Source organism: Lemur catta, chromosome 10 (genome assembly GCF_020740605.2).
Source record: "Lemur catta isolate mLemCat1 chromosome 10, mLemCat1.pri, whole genome shotgun sequence".
Taxonomy (NCBI): domain Eukaryota; kingdom Metazoa; phylum Chordata; class Mammalia; order Primates; family Lemuridae; genus Lemur; species Lemur catta.
The window spans coordinates 53,800,575-53,822,440 of record NC_059137.1 but is presented as its reverse complement, the minus strand read 5'-3'; the positions used below and the strand labels follow the sequence as shown (position 1 = coordinate 53,822,440).

The 21,866-nt window shown below is 38.3% G+C and overlaps 1 long non-coding RNA gene across 1 annotated transcript in view; it reads left to right on the top strand.

Annotated features, from left to right (window-relative positions):
* Nucleotides 1-2,315: 2,315 nt before the first annotated feature.
* LOC123646273 overlaps nt 2,316-21,866 on the top strand; it is a 96,289-nt gene continuing 76,738 nt past the window's right edge. The window contains exon 1 of the long non-coding RNA XR_006737845.1: nt 2,316-2,528. This is a non-coding gene — a long non-coding RNA (uncharacterized LOC123646273). The remainder of the gene's footprint in view (nt 2,529-21,866) is intronic.

Genomic DNA, 21,866 nt, shown 5'->3' with positions numbered 1-21,866 from the left:
GTTGATCACAGCCTCTGGGGTCTAAAGATGAAGGAACTAGGAACACTGTCTACATTCCACCTATAACCTTAGTGAGGCATTTTCCACAGCAATTTGTTTTTCTTGGATTTGAGTCATGTTCAGATGACTTTTGTAAGGGAAAAACCTTGGGAACTTCTAGGATTGGTTTAAATTATTTATTTTTTATTACTTATTTTTATTATAATTTACCAAGTACAAGCATAAACTAAGTATATAATATTATTTTACATTTGTGGCTCCTCTACAACTCTAAAACTAGTGAAAAGCCCAGGTTGTCTACTCAAAACCTTTAATGGCTGCTGAAAAGGCAGATCCTAGAAATTAAAGTTTTGATCCATCAAAATACAGATGATCTTTAGTTGCCTCCCAAGCACACAGTCTTCATCCTGCTCTCCTAACAGTGGGAAGCCCAGGTGTGGGTGAGAGCCCCTCACTGGTAGACGTTATTTCGGGAGTCCAGGGGCGGAGCTCTATATGAACCAAAACCTTTGGAAAGACTGAGTGATTTAAGGGAATTCTAATAATGGGACAATGGACTATTTCTACCACCTTTAACCAGCAGTGACTCATTAATAATGTCTATTTAAATGCAAACTAGATGACATGTTTCCCTCTCCCTCTGCCTAAGGGATAACTAATACATAACAAATGTGCCGTTCTAGTTTATTATAGTTTGCAGAAAGATTTTTATATGCTGTCTACTGGCTGACTGATTTTATGGTTTCAATTGGCCTCTAGTTTCTCAATTAAAAGAAAGGAGTTTAGATACATTTTTCTTTTTAGTTTGTTCAATATTTTTAAAAAATCATTTTAAGTGATCTTAAGGTTTTTTTTCCATTGACAACAGGTAAGACTGTAAAAAGAAGATAAATAATAAAGAAAAGAACATTAGGATAATGGATACATATGTGTTTGGGAGAAAGCCATTAGGAGAGAATGGCTATGAGAGAATCCCAGGCATGAGAAAAATGTAAAAATTATTTCTCTTTTGAGAATGTGCAGAGTAATCTGTCTCTCTTCATACAACAAACTGTTTATAGAGGGATAAAGGCTCTGAAACCTCCAGTGTATCTGATTGGTGTCTCTGCTCTCTAAGGATGAAAAAAGGGTATTGAGAAGTCGTGACCTTTTGACCTTGAATTCGTTTGCTTTTGTCCCCACAGAATTCTAGCACGGTGAGGAAATTCTAGGAGAAAGAATTGGGACCAGGTCAATTTTAAGGAGAAACACCTCCAAACTGTTCCAGAATCTGTCTCAGGTTTATGCAAGCTAGAATGACATTTTGGAATCTCTCCTACAAAATATTTCTTCCTCATCATGTACACTCTGAGGGCATAATCAAGTTGTCCAAAGAAAAGGAAATCAAGAAATATAAGTGAGATTCTGGAAAATGGCAGATCAGTGGTGACCTCCTGGCTCTCTGCTCCCAGAGTAGGAAGTCAAGAACGCGGACAGCTACACACAAGTGGATCACTCTCCCACAAGAACAGCATCATGAATCTGCAGAGAAGCAGCGCGGGACAAGCAGCACTGGATAAAAAAAGGGGGGTGAATTGGAGCATTGACCACAAAGTCTGGAGAGTGCAAGATATGCTATAGGAAACAGAGTGTGGGATGGCCATGACCGTTGGCTGACCAGGGCAGTGTGATCTGATCCACTGAAGGACACCTCTTCCTCACCGATCTTCACATCCACTTAGGCAGGGAAGCACCTGAAGACAAAGCGAAGTTGTAGCACAGGATGACAGGCTGTGTGGAGAAGAGACAATAGTGGGAAATATTTTGAACTCTCCAGTGCTCTGTGCTAGGTCCGCTCTGGGTTGGGAAGGGACTGGTCTGAGTGGACGCTTCCCGGGTCCACAGGAGGGACTTTGGTGACAGGCACCTCGCCTCTGACAGTCAACAGGACCAGAACAAAGGAGGTGAACACCGAAAGGGAGGCTCTGCCCCTGGAAACCGCAGAAGATTCCGCTGGCACAGGGTGGGACAGAAGGTACAGGACCTTCTACTGGACTGACGTGAGACAGTGGGTCACGGCAGCAATGGGGACAGCCAGCGGCTCATTGGGACAGCCTGCCCACCCCAGCACCTGCTGCCCCCCAAGCAGTCGCCTCCAGCGCTGGCTCTCTCTGGGTGGGCGGCCGCCCTTTGGGGGGTGCGTAGCCTAGAAACGCTGTGACGTGTTGCAGTTCTGGGCACCACCCATTCCCCAGCCCAGCAGGGCAGGCCCCGCCCTTGGAGGAGGGGAGTGACCAGAGAGGCTGCTTTCTGGGCTGAGACCGGTGGTGGCCTCAGGCTGTGCTCCACCCCCGGCCTGGCAGCTTGTCTTTCCGGCCCACAGGACAAGCCCTGCCCTTGGTGGTGCCGAGTGATGGGAGAAGCCACTTTCTGGGCTGAGTCGAGTGGCGGCCTCAGGCAGCGCTCCTCCCCAGCCCAGCCACTTTCTTGGAGGTGAGGAGTAACGAGAGAGAAGCCACTTCCTGGGCTGAGATGCACAGCCACCTCAGGTAACGCCCCTCCCCCAGCCCAGCGGCTTGACTGCCTCTCCCGCAGGGCAGACCCTGCCCTTGGAGGAGGGGAGAAAGGAAAGAACACATTTTCTGGGCTGAACGTGTGGCGGTCTCAGGTAACGCCCCTCCCCCAGCCCAGCAGGGCACACTCCACCCTTGGAGTCAGGGAGAAGGGAGAAAAGTCACTTTCTCTGTGTGACTGTTGTGAATCTTGGGGACCTTGGAGCTAAGCAAAAGAGGGCAGACTGTTGATTGGGTCTGGCGGGTTGGTTTAATCATCTGATAAGAACACAACACTAGGGCTCACGCTTGGTGCCCAGGCCGCTGCCAGTGTTGGGGCTAGTGGACTGGGAAGGAAAATCCTGGCCAGAGTCCTCAGCAATTGCACTAATTGATACCCCCCACCAGGACCTACATCACAAGTGTGACTAAAGAGCCCTGAAAGACATTAGCAGCTCTCCCCTAGCAGCAGATGAAGCAACCACATAACTGTAGGCTCTCAGGCTTGAAGGTACCCATTGCCCTTACCCCACCTAAAGTGGCAACAGGGCTCAAGTAATCCTTGGGAATGACAAAACATTTCCCAAAGATTGGGGCACTTGTATAGCCCATTCGAGGGCTTAGAGCCCAACACAAAGGCATTCTAATACATTGATAATCAACTCCACCACACAAACTACAAACAACAACAGAGAGGGGCTCAACACAGTGCCTTCCATCTCAAACTACTGGAGGGAAGTGGAGTCACACACATAAGAGTCACATATCTGGGAGCTTAAGCAAGGGGTCCAAACTCATTAATCTCCTTTGGCAAGAGGTGAAGACAACAGGTCAGAGATAACCCAACAAAACACCTCTAAGGCAATACAGGACCAGAGCGCATCTCCCCAGCACTGCCAAGGAACGAACCTTTGGGGACTTAGAGATAAGGTCATAAACCAGCCTCAGCTCCCCCAGTTCTCGACAAAGTAGCCTGGTGAGGAAGAATCAGCAAAAGAACACAGGAAACATGAAAGATCAGAGAGAAAACTCACCCCAAAGCAAAACATTTGATTTCCATCAATAGATACCAACTTACATGATATGATTAAACTGACAGAGGAGGAATTCCAAATATGGATTGTAAGAAAACTCAATGGAATTGAAGGGAAAATAGAAACCCAACATAAGGAAGCCACAACAACAATACAAGAAATGAATGAAAAATTCTCTAAAGAAATTGAAATACTATGGAAAAACCAAACAGAAATTCTGGAAATGAAAGACGCGTTTAGGGAACTACAAAACACAGTGGAAAGCCTCAAGAACAGAATGGATCACACAGAGGAAAGAATATCAGAGCTTGAAGATAATGCCTGTGTGCTAAACAAATCAGATGAAGAAAAAGAACACAGAAACAAGAGACAAAACCAAAGCATACAAGAAATGTGGGATTATGTAAAGAAGCCAAATATAAGAATCATAGGCATCCCAGAGAGAGAAGAAGAAAATACACAAGGGCTTGAAAACTTATTTTATGGAATACTGGAAGAAGATATGGCTGGCCTGGCCAGAAATTTAGATATCCCGATACAAGAAACACACAGAACTCCTGGGAGACTCAATGTGAAAAGGCAATCACCACATTAGGCTGACCAAAGTAAACATGAAAGAAGCAATCCTTCAAGCAGTGAGGCAAAAACAGCAGATAACCTACGAAAGAAAACGTCCCAGACTAACTGCAGACTTCTCAACTGAAACTTTACAAGCCAGAAGGGACTGGGTGCCTATCCTTAATCTTCTAAAACAGAATAATGGCCAACCTAGGATTCTCTATGCAGCAAAACTAAGCTTCATCTATGAGGGAGAAATAAAGACCTTCCCAGACAAGCAATCACTGATGGAATTTGCAAAGACCAGACCAGCCCTACAGGAAGTACTCAGACCTACATTACACACTGAACAGTGCAATAGACACTCTCCAAAGTAAAATCATTCAAGAATTAACGTCCAGAACCTGGATTCCATGATGGCTGAAGGAATAAAACAAAGCAATAGGAATTCACCCAACAGTATGAATGGAAATCTATCCCAAATATCAATCTTCTCAATAAATGTGAATGGCTTGAATTGTCCTCTGAAGAGTTATAGCCTGGCGGAGTGGATAAAAATCCACAAGCCTAGGTCCAACATTTCTGCAAACTGACATGTAATCTTAGAAACCCACTGACTTTGACCCAACCGTCAAAAATACACATTTTCAATTGCTCTAAGGCCATTTTTACCCAACCAACTCTTGCACTACATTGCCTGACTTAACCTAGTTCAGATCCAAAAACAGTCTCAGATAGTTTCTTCTTCCTGAAGTTTTATTTTCTCTTGGATTTCAAATAATTCTTTTCTCCTGATTGTTTCTTCCCATATTCTTTTGCAGACAAAATTTGTTGAAAATGTTTTGTTATTCACCACTTTGGTATTACTTTTATTTTTAGGGATAGATATCTTCAAAGACTTCAGAAAAGGAAAATTTCTTTCTGTATCAGAATTGCTGTACCTTGAAATCTTGATATTTTCATTACAGCTACTTTATAAAAGCAAGATTTCAATGTATACATTTTGTCATTGCTCAGATTCCCTGGGAAACTTGAAGTTTACTGGGGGATATCCTTGGGGTAAACACCTGAGTGAGGGAATTCTGAAAGAAAGATTGGGCAAAGGGAGGCATTGAATGCTATAGCATATGACAAAGGCTGCAGCAGACCCCACAGGGTGCTCTCGAACAAAGATGACCAGTCAGATTGTCCCACCTCGATGAAAGGGGTTGGCCTTTTTTAGGTGGAAATTTCCTAACTTACACGAAATTATTCCCAAAGACTGTTTCAGCATCATTATCCTTTCCTACATCTCTGTGGCCTTTCCTTAAACAAACTGCTTTTCCAGATGTTTTCCTAATTCTATAGTTGGTTTTCAAGAGTTTTTCAATCAAAATGTAATTACATTTTGTGTGTTTTGCTCCCTTTCCTCCTTTCCATACACAAAGGGTTAGGGTGAGTCCAATCAGAATATTAAATAATGCAATGCTGAGTACAGCAAGATTAGGGTACAGTCAGCTAGTATTAATAAAAATGTTCTCCAATGGAAGGAGACAAAGGGATGATTGACTCAAGGCTAGGAAAGCAAGTGTAAACATCAAGTCCAAAGGCAGAAGCAGGGTGACAAACAGGAAAGGTAACTGGGTATCAGGAACAGAACAGAAACTGGAGTGAGGAAGAAACTGGGGCAGAGGAAGAGTAGGTCAGAAACAAAGCAATTACTACAAATATCACCCAGTGACCACAGTTTGCCTGTATTGGCCATTTACCCTTGAATATTTGGTGAATGGACTTGTTAGGATGATTTAAAAGTACAGAAAAGAGAGGGGATATTTTCATACTTGGGGTTATTTCATAAGAAAAGGTATAAGCTAAACAGGAAATCAGACGAATATTCATTCTATGTAAAACAGGCCACAATATGGGATCTAAGAAAGCAAGCCCTGAACTCAAAATCCTTTGGTCTGAATCTGGAGCCAGTACTTAATGTTTTGGGTAAATTACTTCACTTTCCTAAACCTGTTTCCTCATCTTTAAATGACAATAACACTATCTCATAGAATTGCAAAGTCAGAGAACAAATTCTTGTAAACTGTAAACACAGTGCCTCGTATATAGTAAGTGCCATCAATAACTCAATTATGATGGTTGTGCTGCTGCTGATGATGATAACAGTGATGATGATGAAGATGAAGAAGATAATTATGAAAGTAGTTTGAATGGTGCCTATAAATTATTCTAGCCCCCAAATATCCACCTCATTGACCTGAAACTGCTAATCATTTTCTTTTGGATTCGGATGTTAATAGATCTTGGAATAGGGAGTTCTCATAAGCAAAAACTTTTTTTTTTTTTTTTTTAAATAACAGAGTAAATGTGCTTCCAGTTCCTTTCTTATATCATAACTGGGAGAATGATGAAAATTAAAAAATCCAAGAGCAGTGCTAGAGTACCTGCACCCTAGGAAGATTAATTAACTGACCCAAGGTCTCAAAACTAGAAAGTGTTAAGACAGGAATTTTTTTTTTAAATTGTTGCAGAGAAGGGTCTCCCTATGTTGCCCAGGCTGGCCTTGAACTCCTGGCCTCAAGGGATCCTACCTCTCACCCATGCCTCCCCAAACTCAGGGATTACAGGCATAAACTACCATGCCCTAAGGCAGGAATTTGAATCCAGTCTGACCTTAGAGCAGTGGTTCTAAGTCCCTATTGTGAATCAGAATTCCATGAATGCTTTTAGAGACCACCTCAGGGCTCTCTCTCTATTTTAAAATAAATTCCCTTACATGATTCTAATGTGTAGCAGTGCTGAGACTTACTAGAGGAACCCAGAGAAAAAGAAAAAGAAAAAGTGAGATATAGCCAGTTTTCATCACAGAAATTTAAAAAGAAACGTAACCCAAATTTATCTTGCCTAGGTGGGGACCTAACATATCTGCTACCCTCTGATCAAAATCAACTTTAGAAGCAATAGGAAAACATGGGTTTAGAAATAAATAACAGGCCGGGCGCGGTGGCTGACACCTGTAATCCTAGCACTCTGGGAGGCTGAGGCGGGTGGATTGCTCGAGGTCAGCAGTTCGAGACCATCCTGAGCAAGAGTGAGACCCCGTCTCTACTAAAAATAGAAAGAAATTATCTGGCCGACTAAAAATATATATAGAAAAAATTAGCCGGGCATGGTGGCACATGCCTGTAGTCCCAGCTACTCGGGAGGCTGAGGCAGGAGGATCGCTTAAGCCCAGGAGTTTGAGGTTGCTGTGAGCTAGGCTGACACCACGGCACTCACTCTAGCCAGGGCAACAAAGTGAGACTCTGTCTCAAAAAAAAAAAAAAAAAGAAAAAGAAAAGAAATAAATAACAGCAGCAGCAACAACCTGAAAAACCACTGGAGTGAGAAAAGGATTGCAGAAGCCTGGAGTAAATTGGCTACAGATCAATGCAGAAGGTTTGGAAGGCTTTTTGTTTTTTGTTTTTGTCAAATCTGCAAAAGAGAAGAAAAAACAGTTTAATGATGTACCTATCACTCTGATTTACCAACTGTTCATACCTGGCCATATCCACTCTATCGCCTTCTATACAGACACACATGTTCCTTTTGCCAAATCATCCACTTGTAAGCTACAGATGTCTTGAAACTATAGTCTTAAATTCTACAGCATGTAGTCCCTAAGAAAAAGGACGGTCTCTTATGTCTTACACAACAACATCCTCATTTTCACACCTAAAAAAATCAGCATTAATTTGATAACAGTATCTAAAATATGGTCCACACTCAAATTTTACAGCTAGATGAAAAGTGTCATTTATATAGTTCTGTTTTAAAATTCCAGCATTCAAACGGGATAATTTCATTGCATTTGGTTGTTTTTGTCTGTGGAGTGTATCCACATGACCACCACCACCAATTTTACCTGACTTCCCTCCACTTTTCATGAAATCAAACCCTTTGAGAAATCCAGACCAATTGTCCACAGAACATCCAATGTCCTGGATTATCAGACTTTTTCCTCATAATTAGGTTGAAGGCAAAATTTTTGGCAAGAATGTTATAAATTATGTGTATTTCCGATTGCATTGTATGAGGAGGTAATACTATCAGCCTATTCTATCCCATTACTGGCAATTCCAAGCTTGACCACTTGGAATGGAGTAGCCCCAGATGTCTCCACTGTAAATGCATATTTTCCTCCTGGTAATTAATAATAAATTTATGATGTGATAACTTGGAACCAGGTGAACAACCTATTTCCCAACAAACTTAAATCTATTAGTTTAGACACCCTTGTCTGAATAAATTATTAAATTGGAGGTACCCCATTTAATTAGAAATTGTGGTTTCTCTAATACTGTCATTTCTTGGTATGTTTTCCGCTAATGTATTTCTGTAAACATGAGGTTTTCTTTTATCCCCTGTGCTCTCTCTCTCTTACATCTTTGTATGTATTAATATATAGAGTATTTGTCATAATATTGATTATATTATTTATTATGCTATATAATTGTATGTTAATATGCATTATATGATATTTTACTTATTTACAAGTAAGTGTTGGTATCCATTATGGTCAGTATTCCTTTTTTGGTGGTCAAGTTGTCCCAAACTTATCAAGTGATAATCCTTTCAAGCTGTCCCCTGTATCTTTTTGAGATGATGCCTTTAATCTTTGAGCACTTTCTTATTTCCTAGAACGAGATATTCCAGGCTTCACTTTTGCTTTCCATGTCCTAGGCTTGGAATTGGCCGTTTCTCCAAAGGGGTTTGTTGTTGTTTTGTTTTTGTTGTTGTTTTTTGGTGGGGGAAACAAACCGTATACTAGGGGTGCAGCAAAGTTTTCTGTCTCTTCACAATGTTTCTTTAGGACAATCACTGTCTACCTGCCACTTTACTACAGAAATTGGCAGCAAGAGCTCAGCCTGCCAGGGACTACTGGTAACATTAGAACAGAACAAAAATAGTTGATGAAAGCCCGTAAGAATGGTCCAAGCCTCCTCAAGCATTCATTTCTAATCCCTTTCCTCTCCAAAGCCTCTGGACTGGTGGATAATAACCTAGAAAGACTGTTCCTGCCAATGTTACTTATCCCTAAGGGGTTAAGTGTTGAATCTTGACCAGAGTTTTGCCTGGCAGATGGATAGCAAAGCCTACAGAGGAATAGTGATTCTGTGGTACCTGGGGCACTCTGCCTTAAAACTCATGCCCTTCTCTCTTTTAAAATTTACTGACAATGATTAGAGTATGGTCTTCATAGTTATTTTTATCACTGAAGAGATCAGTCAGTTGATACCTCTAGGGAACATACACTCACAAGACAAAATAACCACACAAATAAGAAATATAGCTAATAAAACAACAACAAATAAAACAACATATGCCGTCTGAATATATTTAAGAAGAAGGAAAATATTTGCAATGTGTTACAAAGACTAAAAATTTAAAAAGAAATGTGTCAATATTAGGTACAAAATATACATTGAAATAAAAAGAACAGGTGGAATAAGTTTTAGAATGCATAAAATTGAAGAACAAATTAGTGAGCTGGAAGATCAAATTGAGAAATTCTCCTGGAAGCTGGCAAGAATGGATAAAGCAATAGAAGTTAAGAGAGAAAGATAGAGCCTTAAGGTATGTGGAGGATAGCAGTAGAAGTACCAGTGTCTTGATAGGTTTAAATAGTGACCAGAAATAGAAAAAAAAAAAAAGAGAGAATATTTGAGGAAATAATAGATATATTTTCTTAGACTTAAGATAAATGAAAAGGCCCTGGCTAAAAGAGTCTGTAGAGCACAGATGGACAAGAAAAGAAATGAATTTAAGAGTATCATTAAGTATCATCTCTAGAAGCTTCCAGAAAGAAAGAGCAGATCACTGACAAAGGAATCTGAATCATACTGAAATCAGACTTAATAGCAACACTGGATGCAAATGACATTGAGATAAAATTTTCAAAAGACGTTCAGGTAGAGAACTTTAGTCCTAAAATTTTGTAACCTGCCAAACTGTGGTTCCAAATGAAAGCGTAGTAAAAATAATTTCAATCACACAATCTTGAAAGTTTTGCTCTTTAAATCCACATTGAGAACATACTTGGAGCAAGTACCCATATACGAAGAACAGAAAACTAGAAGATATTGCAAAATAAGAAAATGTGGAAAATAAGGATAATCAAATTGAAAATAAGGATAAGCTTTATTGCTGCCAAACAAAAACAAAACACAAACCCCTAAATAATAAAAGACTAGATCCAAAAAGGAAAAAAAGAATTTTCTCTATAACACCCATGATGTGAACATATACTAGATATTTCTTTTATTATTTTATTATAGGGAAGATAAAGATATTATAAGTTTAAGGAATCAATAAAGGGAGAATAAACAAATACAGCTTTTAAGATACAATCACCAAAAAAGCTGAAATATTAATCTTAATAGCTAACAAAATAAAATTTAAGGCAAAAGAAAGTCACCAGCGCAAAAAAAGCATTTTTGTGCTGGCAAAAAAGAATAATAGATGAAGAAAATATAATTCTTATAAATATAAATGCACCTAATAATACAGACTCAAAATATATAGAGAAATAGTTATTAGAATTGCCATTTCAACAATTTTAGTTGGAAATTTTAACATTCCTCATAGAAATCCACATATCAAGGAGATAAAAAAGCAGAAATATTAAATAACTGAATACCATCTATAATTAATAAGTTTGAATTATCAGATATGCATAAAACTCTATCCTGAATAGAAAATACATATTCTTTTTCAGCACATATAAAAAATTTACTAAGATAATTACTAGGCAAAAAGGAAACCTAAGTAAATTCCAAAGACTCAATATTGTACATACCATATTCTTTGACCAAAATACACACAAAGAAATAAATTTACAAATTAATAATGAAATTATAGCTTTTTAAAAAAGAAATCAAATCACATAGTATTAAATATCCCTTAGGTTAAAAATGAAATCAAAAAATGATTTAAGAAATATTTAGAACTCAGTAATAGTGGTTATGAGCTATTATTAAGTACCAAACTACCCTAAAATCAAGAAGTTTAAAACAATAAGCATTTATTCTTGTTCATGAGAGAGGATGGTTTTTACAGATGGATCATCGTGATGTGAAAGAGAGCAACATATGCAGAGTAAGCAGGGATTGGAAGACAGGCATGACCACGGGATCAAATGTCACCCAGGAATTTTAACATTCTCAGGAGGGCTTTGGACATTCACATGCTGTGAAATTGGGGGTTTGAGCCAATCTTATATAGATCGTAAAGGATCAGAAGATGCCGGTTGACATCTTTGCTCTTTCGGTAGCTCTAGTAGTAGCCATTTGAAGAAATGAAGTTGTCTTATTTCACGCAGTATTAAACTGAGCAATGGATATATCTTCCTACTCTGAGTAACTGATTTCCTTTTTCCCTCCCAGTTTTATTATTTTATTATTATACCTTTTTTAAATTTCAGAATATTACGGGAGTACAAATGCTCTATTTTACATATATTGCCTTTACACCACCCAAGTCAGAGCTACAAGTGTGCCCAACCCCAAGACATCGTTCCCTGTACCCATTAGGTGTGAACTTACCCATCCCCTCCTCCCCCCCATCTGCCCGACACCAGATGAATGTTACTTCCATATGTGCACATAAGTGTTGATCAATTACTACCAATTTAATAGTGAGTACATGTGGTGCTTGTTTTTCCATTCTTGTGCTACTTCACTTGGAAGAATGGGCTCCAGCTTCATCCAGGATAGTACAATTGTAATGTACAAAAGTAAAACTTTATGGTTTCTCAGAGGACATTGTATAATTTCTGATCTTTAATGTTGATGATTTATTGGGTTAATACATTGTCCTGTGTCAGCAACTTGATTATCTGTACGTTAGTGTTTCTTATTTGGACCATAGTTATTTTATTGAATAGAATAATTATATTTGATTCTTAATGGTTAGTTTAGTACTCTTAGTTCTGAAGTGATATTTATAAAACACATACTCACTCACGATACCCTAAATCTATTTCACATTGATTGGCTCCACAGAAATTTCAAGTGAAGGGCAAATTGAATTTGAATCCATAGTTTTTCCAAGTTAAGTTTTTAAAAATTGTGGCAGGTTATCAAGGTACTTTAGTCCTCATTTTAGAAAGGCCTATAAAAATGTTTAAATATGAACTAAGTTTAAAGCCTAAAATACTTTCCCCTCAATCATATGTATATATATATATATATATATGTCTGCTAGAACTATATATATCTCTCTCTATATATATAAAACTATACATATATGTCTCTAAATATATAACTACATATATGTGTGTCTAGTTGAACTATCACAAATATACTGAAACCTTCTAACCACATGTGAGTCCCAACATATAAAGCAAAATAACATTAATCCAGTCCTTGCTGTAACATTTCTGATACAGGGTAGTGGATCTATGATGAAATAGGTTACCTGATACTTCCCCAGCCTGCGAGTGCAGGCTGACAAACAGACAATACTATCAAATTGCAATGGCTCTTAGAACTCCTCTACTTATGCAGGACCACAGCCTCTCCCATTATTTTGGGTCATTTCCAGTAAGACAGGAGTCATTTGTGCTCCAGAATCTAAGTAACCCTTTGAAATCTTTCTTTAGCACTTCTTGTCAATGCTTTTGGGTACTTCTTCATCTGATGGTGCTTTCTGTAGGAATGCTGCTCTGCTGAACATAGATATTCTCTGCTCTGGCCACCTGAACCCTTAGGGTGCCTTGCACGACTGCACTGTGTGGGATGGAAGAATGATCTTCATCCTAGGTCTCCTTGCCAGCACTGCTTATGCACTTGGTCTAAGAGGGAGCTTCCCAACTGAAGATATACTACATGTGATAAGAGATTTATTCCCTCATCTCTTGTGTGGCTGGGCAGGGCCTGGGGGCAGGAAGAGCCCATGGGATATTTTCCTTAGTCATGAACAATTTCACCCATTTCCCCTAGAGCATTCAAATATCATTTCTTTCTGTGTGTGTGGTAATTATGTGAAGTATGTTGGGCACCACTGGCTAAGAAGCACATTGAAGAACATAGATTTTTAAGGTTATTCTAATCTTTCTTATGGAGACACTAATCCAATTAGTGAGGCTGAGTGTGTGAGGAGATGCCATCCAAATTTTTCTATAATATTCACCTCTTCTCTGCTGACCTAAAAGACATCTTCTAAACAATCCCTTCCTACAAAATAAAGATAAAATGAACATGCAATAACTTCTCCTTTCCCCAAATCAAAGACCTCATGAGGCCTTTATTTTATATATATATTAGCCAGGCATGGTGGTACATGCCTGTAGTCCCAGCTACTCAGGAGGCTGAGGCAGGAGGATTGCTGGAGCCCAGGAGTTTGAGGTTGCTGTGAGCTAGGCTGACACCACGGCACTCTAGCCCGGGCAACAGAGTGAGACTCTGTCTCAAAAGAAAAAAGACCTCATGAATCCAGGCTCTATAGGAAAGTAGTGTCTTTCCCATACACTCTAAATCCAATTTCTAGAAGGAATGTGGCCAGAATGCTAGATTATAATAAAATATCTTATTTTAATACTTTAGAATGCATTGAATTAGTTAAAGCTTCATTAAAATAAAAATTGTTATATACCATAGAAATATCAAGGAATACAGTAAGTTCATGTGATAAAGACTACTATGTTTATATGTAATTTCATTCTTCCTTTCTTTCTTACTGAGAGAACCCTTATTCCAGGTGATAATATGTGTGGAGAGATACACTACACTGTGAACCCAGAGTATACCTGCACAATCTTGCTGGATATGCCAAGAACGCAAGGTCATGACTGCTCTTGATCCAGGGCGTTTTTCCAGGTGGTTTTTGCAGCAAATAACCTTGAGAGATGAAGTACTTCCTCTTTTCAGAACCAAGAGCAGATTTGCTTACTGCTTGCTATAAAATGTTAGGTTTCCTCAAACTCAGTGCTCTTCTCCTGCAGTGCACTCCCTCGCATGTGCAGGCTTTCACCTGGGCCCGTGACATCATTCCTGGGGGACTTGGGGCCAAGGCAATCTACACTAATATGCTGGTGCTTATTTTTCTTGCTGTGCCATGATTATTAAGGACCTAAGACTCTCTAGTCTTCTGCAAGCATCCATGAAACAGTCATCACAGGATAGCATAATAGCTTTTAAGTTAAGTAAAATCAAACCCCAGACCCAACTCATGGAAACTACATTGCAGCTAGGAGTGACCAGCTGTCTAAGTTCTGGCCAAGCATTATAAGTAGAAGTTACTGGGTGGAACCTGTGTGAAGCGTTCTTAAAAGGAAGATAGATGGCTAGAGTATACTTTTTGTTTTCGCCACCTTTGCCTCCTTTCTCTTATTGTTGGAATAAAGGTTAAGATGGATTGATCTCTAGTAGCCATCATGGACCATGCAGTGACCTTAGAGATGGAAGCCTACACCAAGAAAGGCAGGGCAGAAATATAGAAGAGGCTTAAGTCACTGTTGAACTTTGCAGAGTTTTTATACCTATTTTGGTATAATTGCTTGCCTCTAGATGGTAATTTTTGGTAAGAGGATAAACTTTATGTCTTGGTTATAGTCCTTAGGGCTCCCCTACTTTCAGAATAACTAAAGAATTTTTATATGTTATAAGTATCTATGAAATGAGATAACAGTAGTTTCAAGTGTCTCTTTAAGAAGGATCAGTCATTTTTCAGAAGTACCTCTGGACCCCTCTGAAAAAGCAATTTGTAGAACTAGGGGTCAAAGGGTCTGTAGGGAAGGTCTTTGTTCCTTTCTTTCATCACTTTAACTAGGGAAGGCTTATTTTTTTATCTGTTTTGTATTAATTGGCCCTCTGGATACGATTTCATTTGAAGAGAGGCTCCACATCTATAAGAAAGTTTGAAAACTACTGTGTTAGAGAAATAGTTTATGAAACACTTTCCATGTTATTATGTGAACTTGAAATTAGGAAACTTTATCTTACATTTATTACTTGGAATTCATTTGATATCTTTTGTAATTGTATTTGCAAGGATAGAAAATTAGTTTTAGTTGTGATGAAATGTGTTTTGGCAGTCTCAGTGCATGGATTTCTATTTGTAAGTAATTTTAAAAGGTTATATTCTTCCCTGAGTACACATTTTCAAGTACCTATTATTACTATTCTACTTTATGCATTAGTATCTTGGGAAGTATATGTCCCTTAATGTAGAACCAGGGATTACAATGTTATCATTTTTGAGATTTTCTTTAACAACTATTAAGAGGATGTTGCAATTACAACACATTAAAATACTTTTACTATTGTGCAAAAATTATCTTACAACAACTGCTTCAGTTTTTACCATAGTTAACATGGCAAAACTGCTGATAAAATACACAAAGGCTTAAACAAACACAAAAACTTTTTTAGACTCTATTAATATCTAAAGTAAAATATGATTCTGCTCTATTTTTAAATAGTCATATTTACTTTTGTTGAATTCATATCTAATATGTAGTAATGAGAGGTATGAAGCAGTTACACCATATACTAGCTAGTCTTGAGTTTAAATCACCAAGATGTCTTCTGGGTTTCATTGTTATAATGATGTAAAAGTTAGTCTAGTAAAGTTCTTCAGTAGTAATACTATTTCTTATGTAGATAGCTACCAGAAAAGATGCTTTCATGAAGCATTCACTACAGTTCCATTTCCTTTCTAGTAAATGGAGATTATATAGCACAATGATCCAGGATCACCAACTGATTGAGGCTGAATAGTAGTTTGAGTAAGGGTCTAACAATGTTATAGCATAGGCACTGGGGAGAAGGGGGGAAAGAGATTCCTTCTCTTTATGAGATGAGTGGCAAAGTCACATGGCATTAATTCATGTGATATGGGAGGGATGTCTGTGACCATCTTTGGAAATAATCTACTTCAACTTCCTTCTTATTTCTGGTTGCTCCAACTGGCTTATATCACAGAATTAGAAATCTCTCACAAGTGGGCTGAGAAGAAGAGGCAAACAATTATTTTTCTTTTATAGAAATTTAGGCATTCCTAAGATTCCACTTGCGCTGTGGTAAGATGACCCAGAAAGATATGAGAAAACCCAAGCCATAGTCACTAGAGTCAGAAAAAATCAAGGGACCACAAATGGAAATCTGTAACTGAGTTCCAGTATCTTAAATAAGGTGTTAGAAAGGGTGGCGTGTAGGAAAATTTCTAATGTGACCCCTGTGACTTGTCTGTACTTTCTCTGATGTCACCTATATTGTACCTAAAATAGGAGGACTTCCCATTTCTCTAGTGAAAACACTCCCGTTACCAAACATATCCTAATCAGTAAGATGACCAATTGCAAAATTAATATCCCAAACTCAATCTCTTCCTTTTTTTTTTTTTTTTTTTTTTTTGAGACAGAGTCTCGCTCTGTTGCCTGGGCTAGAGTGCCGTGGCATCAGCCTATCTCAAGCAACCTCAAACTCCTGGGCTCAAGCAATCCTTCTACCTCAGCCTCCCAAGTAGCTGAGACTACAGGCATGTGCCACCATGCCAGGCTAATTTTCTTCTACATATATATTTTTAGCTCTCCAGAGCATTTCTTTCTATTTTTAGTAGAGACAGGGTCTTGTTCTTGCTCAGGCTAGTCTCGAACTCCTGACCTTGAGCAATCCTCCCGCCCTGGCCTCCCAGAGTGCTAGGATTACAGGCATGACCCACCGCGCCCGGCCCTCTTCCTTTTTTATAAGTAAACATAGTTAATAAGTATATTGGAAGAAAATATCTCATTTGTAAAATAAATTATTTTAAAAAACTAGGATTGAATTTTTAATACATAGGACACATACTAAAAAGACTATATTTCTTGATTGACATACATGAAAGAAGACTTGAATAAATGGAAAGGTATGCTTTGTTGTTAAGTAAGAAGACTCAGCATCATGTCAGTTCCCTTACAAGAAATTTAGAATTTAAGTGTAATTCTAGTAAAGATTCCCATAGAAATTTTAAAAGGAGAATTTGACCCAAGAATTCTAATGCACATATAGAAGGATAAATACATGGGACTTCTAATTAAAATTAGTTGATAAAGCATTCATATTTCTCTCTATTCTTGAACCTTACTAAAATGAGAATAAATAGATAATAAGACCATATAAAAAGGGCATAAATACACAAGGATAAAAATATTGGGAGAGAACACTACAATAACAAAATTTCGAAAGTTAGAAAGACATGGAAAGCTGCAAAACCACTTGGTTTGTATTGCAGGTTTGGGAATTGGTGGCACCCAGTACTTCTAGAATTCAAAGTAAAAGTGGTGCAAAAATAGTAGAATTCACTGCAAGTATCTTTAGGCAGAAGTAGGCTCCAAGATTCTCTAACCTATTCCAAGAGCTGGATTGTGGCTTCTTTCCTATCCTGGCAGAAGACTGGGAATTGTTCTTTGTGGAGGCTGAAACCAAAGGTTTTTGGTCTGGGCAATATTGGGCATAGTGGAGGGCCAGGATAATATACTGAAAATAGAGATATTCAAATGAAGACTAAGTAATTGTTAATACTCAATAGTCTCCTCAATTCAGTTTCCAGAGCACTAACAGCCTGACCTACACTCTTCAGCATAATATTAGAAAATTCTATATAGAGGAATCCAATCAATTTAAGATGAAATTCCTAAAGATATTGATATTAGGTGCTACCTAAAAACAAACAAACAAAGCAAAACTATTGCAGGTTAGGTTCCCCAGGAAACAGACTCTGAGATGGAGATGAGTTTGCAGGAAGTTAATTAGGGGTGCTCGTCAGAACCACAGACATGTAAGGAAGAAAGGGAGGGAAGCAGGACTGGAGAGAGGCAGTTGGGCTGTGGTCACATCTCAAGCTGACCCCATGAGGAGTTCTGAAGCAGGGATGGTCCTTCAGAGTTGTTCTGCATTATGACAAGGGGGCTGGGCTTTTATGCCTTCCCACTGACCAGTCACTGGATGCAGGTTGCCTCCAAGAAAAGGGCATGAGAGTGATTTCCAGAGCTACATAATAGCTGAGAACTGTCAGCTGGCAGAGCTACTAGCAGCTAGGGAAATAAACCCTCCACTTCTGAAGAGGGAGCTGGGGAGCACCTGTCAGATTAGCCTACGGTGAATCCTTCAATTGTCATAAATTTTCCTTTGGTTATTTAGTGTCTGTATGAGGCAAGAAAGGCTAGGCTATGCTAGAGTAACAAATCATTTCCAAATCAACAATGCAGTGTTCAGCTCAAAGTCAGTTTCAATTTGAGAAACCTAGACTTCTTGGTAATAGCCTCTATAAGAAACATTGCTGGCTTTTTGCATGTAGGAAGAGCAATTATACCATGCACTGATTCGTAAAGCTTTTGCTCAAAAGTGACAGATATTACTTCTGCTAACACTTCATTGGGTAAAGCATGTCAAAAAGCTAAGCCTAATGTCCTAAAGTGATGGTATATAATACCTCCTGCACCAATTAGCTATTACCACAAAGCTTAGTGACTTAATGCAATATGTATTGATGTGTTATTTTTCATATTTTTAAAAATTAGAGACAAGGTCTTGCTTCCCCTGTCTCCCAGGCTGGATTGCAGTGGCACAATCATAGCTCATTGCAGCCTTGAACTCCAGGGCTCAAGTGATCCTCCTGCCTTAGCCTCCTGAGTAGTTAGGACTACAAGCATGACTACAGGCACACATCACCATGTCTAGCTTATTTTAAAAAAAATTTGTAGAGATAGGGGTCTCGCCATGATGCCCAGACTGATCTCTAACTCCTGGCCTCAAGCGATCCTCCTGCCTCAGCCTCCCAAAATGCTGAGATTATGGGCATGAGCCACTACACATGGCCCAATTCTTCTCTGTGGTATTGGCCAGAGTCCCTGAGGACTCATTTAACTAAGAGCTCAGCTGAGGCTAAAACATCCAAGATGCGGTCTCCTTCCCACATACGACAGTTGGTATCAGCTGTTGATTAGGACATCTTGGTTCTCCTCCATGTAGCTAATCTCTCCATGTGGTCTCTTATTACTTAGTAGTCTAGGATGAGCTTCCTTACATGATGGTGAGAGCATTTCAAGAGTTGAAATGGAATCTGTCAGGCCTTTTAAGGCCTATGCCTGGAACTGGCATAGCATAACTTCAGCTGCATGCTATTGGTCCAAGTAAATCATAAGGCCAGAATGTATTCAAAGGAGGGGAAGTAGACAGGGATGGGAGGAATTATTAGCAGCTGTCATTGGAGGCCATCTACCATACACAAATAGGGAGGAAAAACAGAATTTTTGTGCATGGTCATCTAATCTACCACCAGAGAGTCAGGAAACATCAGGTATTTGAGGAAGGCCTCAACATGAAAGAGAAATCTAAACACACAGAATAAGAAGTGACTTGGAAGAAATCATATAGGGAGAAGAACATGCCAAACAACAACAACAACAAACACTCTCTAAATGTAGTAAATACTCCAGTTACTAAAATCAGGCAAAAACTAATCTATGCTTTTAGAAATTTTGGATCTGGTTAACTTTGTAAGAGGGCTAGTGACAGAAGAGGAAATAAGGGGTTTGGGAGAGCTTATCGGAATGCCATGTTTCTTCATGGGGGCTACTTACATAGTTGAGCAGTATACTACGTGTACTTGTCTTCATTATATTTCAATAAAGTGAAAAAATATATTTCAAGTACTATGTAGAAGACCTGCAAAAAAAAGTTCAGAAGAGGAAGAAAAAAAATAAAATCCATTAAAAAATAACATTATTTTTTATCCAAACAAATTTTGGAAATAAAAAAACAATAGTGGACATAAAAAAACTGCTTTAGAAATTTTGGCTTACTAAATTGAAATCTTCCAGGAGATAAAGCACAAGACAAAAAGTAGAAAATAATAGAGAAAGGATAAGAAAATAAGAGCATCCATCTGGGAAGTTCAAATTTTCATTACTCAGAGATGCAAGCATAGAGAACAAAGGAAACAGAGGAAAGAAAATTACTGTATGCATAATTCTAGAAAATTTCTCAGAAATAAAGGTCATGAGTTTTCCAACTACAATGTTCCCTGACAGCAAGATGAATTAAAATAGAGCTAAACCAAGGAACACAATCACGAAATTTCAAACATTTGGGAGAAAAGAACCTACAAGCTACTAAGGAGAAAACATGGTTTCATATAAAAGATCAAGAATCAAAATGTCATTGGACTTAGCAATAGCAATGCTAGGAATTACAAGGCAAAGGAGATTGGCCTTCAAATTCAAAGAAAATAAGATTTACAATTTATAACCCTAAGCTCAATTAGCTATCTATCACAACTAAGAGTATTTGATGATATTTTTCAGGTATGCAGTATCTCAAAATATCATCTTCCATTTACTAAAATAAGGGAGTAAATCAAGAAAGAGCAGGATATGCAAGCCAGAATACAAGAGATTGATTAGAATAGAGAGAAAAAGGGAGATCCCAAGATAATATCTACTTTAGAAGCTAATAAGTATATATGAGAAAAGATGAAATTCATTGAAGACTTAATATATTTGAACAAACTGGCGATTAACACTTTTAAAAGGAAGTTTGAGCTACACATTAGTGCTTATGTGTAGCATCTATAAATAGCAGTTACATAGCTGTAGAAATATAATCTTGAATATTGAACTATATTAGAAAGTATGGGAGGGAGGGATTTAGAAAGGGATGCATGGAACAAGGATTAGTGAAAAACTAAATCCTTATCTTCCATAATGGGAAATCAATAGATAAATCCCACAACTGAAATATTAAGAACTGAAACTACTCATGTTATTTAGAAATAGAAGGTATACACCAATAGAAACATCTAAAAGGGTAGACTCTTCAGTTATGCGAATTAATAAATTCTCTGTTTTGCTTAAGTCAATTTGAGTTGCTTTTTCAGGTTTTTGTTTTGTATTGTTTTGATTTTTGTTTTTGTATTGAAAGAATCTTGTCCAAAACATACACACATATTGTCATCCCAAACTATAAATTGTGGAAATATTTTTTAAAACTTCCTAGGTAATTCTGATGCATACCTTGGTTTGGGAATCACTACTCTGAAGAAAAAAGATCTTAGCAATGAGCTATGTTCTTCAGTGAGGATTCTAATGAGCTCATCTTTCAAATTCAGATAGAGGTGATAGCTCATGTTCCAGTATACCTCTTCACTTTTCTTATCTTCAGCTTAGGAGGCAAGATTTTATCTTATCTATGCAGGTATGAAATAGTGATGATAGAGTCAGGAAGAAACACATTGATTGCTCAGGGAAAAAAAACCCACTAAAAACAAAGGCTTGAAGAAATTAGAAATTTTGTTATCTGATAAACCCATGTATTTCCTAATGTAGTTTGAATTTTCTGCCTCCCTCCTGCTCCTTCACCTCCCCTCCTCTAACCCTGGAAAAATATTTTAGTACTTTATTCTTTATAAGTAAAGCTGAGCAAGGTTAGCCCCTTAATTCTATGAAGAATCCGTTGCTTCTGCCAGGAGATATTTTTCCAGTTGAACTGAATCTGTAAATTCTCTTAATAAAATGGCCAACTGGGCATTCTTTATTGCTATTTCACCTGACGAACAGATGTGTCTCCATTCCAATTCATTCTGTGGAAAGCAGAATTTTCATAATCTCTACCATATTCGTACTGCTGACATAAAATTAGGTGTGAAATGCTTAAAGAATAAAACCACCAAACTTCTGCAGACAGGGAAGAAAGTTCCAGTTACCGATTGCTGCATGACAAACCACCCAAAACTT